The sequence below is a fragment of the Triticum dicoccoides genome, chromosome 5A (genome assembly GCF_002162155.2).
Source record: "Triticum dicoccoides isolate Atlit2015 ecotype Zavitan chromosome 5A, WEW_v2.0, whole genome shotgun sequence".
NCBI classification, from domain to species: Eukaryota; Viridiplantae; Streptophyta; class Magnoliopsida; order Poales; family Poaceae; genus Triticum; species Triticum dicoccoides.
The window spans coordinates 427,007,250-427,011,574 of NC_041388.1; positions in this window are offsets into that span (position 1 = coordinate 427,007,250).

Here is a 4,325-nt window from a genome sequence, read left to right on the forward strand (position 1 = left end):
ACCGGAGGAACACTTAGTGTGCTATCAAACATCACAACGTAACTGGGTGACTATAAAGATGCTCCACAGGTGTCTCCAATGGTGTTTGTTGAGTTGGCATAGACCGAGATTAGGATTTGTCACTCTGTGTATCGGAGAGGTATCTCTGGGCCCTCTTGGTAATGCACATCACTATAAGCCTTGCAAGCATGTGACTAATGAGTTAGTTGCGAAATGTTGCATTACGGAATGAGTAAAGAGACTTGCCGATAACGAGATTTAACTAGGTATTGAGATACCGACGATTGAATCCCGGGCAAGTAACATACCGATGACAAAGGGAACACCGTATGTTGTTATGCGGTTTGATCGATAAAGATCTTTGCAGAATATGTAGGAACCAGTATGAGCATCCAGGTTACGCTATTGGTTATTGACTGGAGATGAGTCTCGGTCATGTCTACATAGTTCTCGAACCCGTAGGGTCCGCACGCTTAACGTCCGATGACGATCAATATTATGAGTTGTTTTGATGTACCGAAAGTAGTTTGGAGTCCCGGATGTGATCACGAACATGACGAGGAGTCTCGAAATGGTCGAGACATAAAGATTGATATATTGGACGATGTTATTCGGACACCGGATGAGTTCCGGGGTCATCGGATAAATATCGGAGTGCCGGGGGTTATCGAAAACCCCGGGAGGAACTAATGGGCCAACGTGGGCCTTGCGAGAAAGAGAGGAGAGAGCCCTAGGGCTGGCCGCACCGCCCCCCTTTTGAGGAGTCTGAATTGGACTAGGAGGGGGCGACGCCCCCTCCCTTTCCTTCTCCCTTTCTCCCTCTCCTTCCTTCCCCCTCTCTTACCTTGTTGGAAACGTACGAGGAATAGGATTCCTATACCTAGTAGGAATCCTACTTGGGGGCGCGCCCCATGAGGGTCGGCTGGGCTCCCCCTTGCTCTGTTATATACGGGGGCAGGGGCAGCCTAGAACACACAAGTTGACAGTTGTAGTAGTCGTGTGCGGTGCCCCCCCTCCACAGATTTCCACCTCGGTCATATCGTTGTAGTGCTTAGGCGAAGCCCTGCGTCGGTAACTTCATCATCACCGTCATCACGCCGTCGTGCTGACGAAACTCTCCCTCGGCCTCAACTAGATCAAGCGTACGAGGGACGTCACCGAGCTGAATGTGTGCAGATGGCGGAGGTGCCGTGCGTTCGGTACTTGATCGGTTGGATCACGAAGACGTTTGACTACATCAACCGCGTTACTTAACGCTTCTGCTTTCGGTCTATGAGGGTACGTGGACACACTCTCCCCCTCGTTGCTATGCATCTCCTAGATAGATCTTGCATGATCGTAGGAATTTTTTTGAAATACTGCGTTCCTCAATAGTGGCATCCAAGCCAGGTCTATGCGTAGATGTTATATGCATGAGTAGAACACAAAAGAGTTGTGGGCGTGGGTATATACATATTGCTTGCCGTCACTAGTTGATTCTTGATTCAGCGGTATTTTTGGATGAAGCGGCTCAGACCGACATTACGCGTACACTTACGCGAGACTGGTTCTACCGACATGCTTCGCACACAGGTGGCTAGTGGGTGTATATTTCTCCAACTTTAGTTGAATCGGTTTCAATGAACAGGGTTCTTTCTGGAGATCAAAAAGCAATCACTATACTACGTTGTGGTTTTGATGCATAGGTAAGAACGGTTCTTGCTAGAAGCCCGTAGCAGCCACGTAAAACTTGCAACAACAAAGTAGAGGACGTCTAACTTGTTTTTGCAGGGCATGTTGTGATGTGATATGGTCAAGACGTGATTATATAAATTTTTGTATGAGATGATCATGTTTTGTAACACAATTATCGGCAACTGGCAGGAGCCATATGGTTGTCACTTTATTGTATGAAATGCAATCGCCATGCAATTACTTTACTTTATCACTAAGCGGTAGTAATAGTCATGTAAGCAATAGTTGGCGAGACAACAACGATGCTTCGATGGATATCAAGGTGTCAAGCCGGTGACAATGGTGATCATGACGGTGCTTTGGAGATGGAGATCAAAAGGCACAAGATGATGATGGCCATATCATATCACTTATTTGATTGCATGTGATGTTTATCCTTTATGCATCTTATTTTGCTTAGTACGGCGGTAGCATTATAAGATGATCTCTCACTACATTTCAAGGTACAAGTGTTCTCCCTGAGTATGCACCGTTGCTACAGTTCGTCGTGCCGAGACACCACGTGATGATCGGGTGTGATAAGCTCTATGTTCACATACAACGGGTGCAAGCCATTTTTGCACAAGCAGAATACTCGGGTTAAACTTGACGACCCTAGCATATGCAGATATGGCCTCGGAACACTGAGACCGAAAGGTCGAGCGTGAATCATATAGTAGATATGATCAACATAGTGATGTTCACCATTGAAAACTACTCCATCTCACGTGATGATCGGACATGGTTTAGTTGATATGGATCACGTGATCACTTAGATGATTAGAGGGATGTCTATCTAAGTGGGAGTTCTTAAGTAATATGATTAAATTGAACTTCAATTTATCATCAACTTAGTACTTGATAGTATTTTGCATGTCTATGTTGTTGTAGATAAATGGCCCGTGCTGTTGTTCCATTGAATTTTAATGTGTTCCTAGATAAAGCTAAGTTGAAAGATGATGGTAGCAATTACACGGACTGGGTCCATAACTTGAGGATTATCCTCATTGCTGCACAGAAGAATTACGTCCTGGAAGCACCGCTGGGTGACAAGCCTGCTGCAGATGCTACTGACGACGTTAAGAACGTCTGGCAAAGCAAAGCTGATGACTACTCGATAGTTTAGTGTGCCATGCTTTATGGCTTAGAACCGGGACTTCAACGGTGTTTTGAACGTCACAGAGCATATGAGATGTTCCAGGAGTTGAAGTTAATATTTCAAGCAAATGCCCGGATTGAGAGATATGAAGTCTCCAATAAGTTCTACAGCTGCAAAATGGAGGAGAATAGTTCGGTCAGTGAACATATACTCAGAATGTATGGGTACCACAACCACTTGACTCAGTTGGGAGTTAATCTTCCTGATGATAGTGTCATTGACAGAGTTCTTCAATCACTGCCACCAAGCTACAAGAGCTTCGTGATGAACTATAATATGCAAGGGATGGATAAGACAATTCTTGAGCTCTTCGCAATGCTAAAGGACACGGAGGTAAAATCAAGAAGGAGCATCAAGTGTTGATGGTCAAAAAGACCACCAGTTTCAAGAAGAAGGGCAAAGGGCAGAAGGGGAACTTCAAGAAGAACAACAAGCAAGTTGCTGCTCAAGTGAAGAAGCCCAAGTCTGGACCTAAGCCTGAGACTGGGTGATTCTACTTCAAAGGGATTGGTCACTGGAAACGGAACTACCCCAAGTATTTGGCACATAAGAAGGATGGCAAAGTGAAAGGTATATTTGATATACATGTTATTGATGTGTACCTTACTAATGCTCGTAGTAGCGCCTGGGTATTTGATACTCATTCTGTTGCTAATATTTGCAACTCGAAACAGGGGCTACAGATTAAGCGAAGATTGGCTAGGGATGAGGTGACGATACGCATGGGAAATGGTTCCAAAGTCGATGTGATCGCCGTCGGCACGCTACCTCTACATCTACCTTCAGGATTAGTTTTAGACCTGAATAATTGTTATTTGGTGCCAGCATTAAGCATGAACATTATATCTGGATCTTGTTTGATGCGAGACAGTTATTCATTTAAATCGGAGAATAATGATTGTTCTATTTATATGAGTAATATCTTTTATGGTCATGCACCCTTGATGAGTGGTCTGTTTTTACTAAATCTTGATAGTAGTGATACACATATTCATAGTATTGAAGCCAAAAGATATAAGTTTAATAATGATAGTGCAACTTTTTTGTGGCACTGCCATTTAGGTCATATTGGTGTATAGCGCGTGAAGAAACTCCATACTGATGGACTTTTGGAATCACTTGATTATGAATCACTTGATGCTTGCGAACCATGCCTCTTGAGCAAGATGACTAAGACTCCGTTCTCCGGAACAATGGAATGAGCAACATATTTATTGGAAATAATACATACTAATGTATGCGGTCCGACGAGTGTTCATGCTCGTGGTGGGTATCGTTATTTTCTGACCTTCACAGATGATTTGAGCAGATATGGGTATATCTACTTGATGAAACATAAGTCTGAAACATTTGAAAAGTTCAAAGAATTTCAGAGTGAAGTGGAAAATCATCATAACAAGAAAATAAAGTTTCTATGATCTGATCGTGGAGAAGAATATTTGAGTTACGAGTT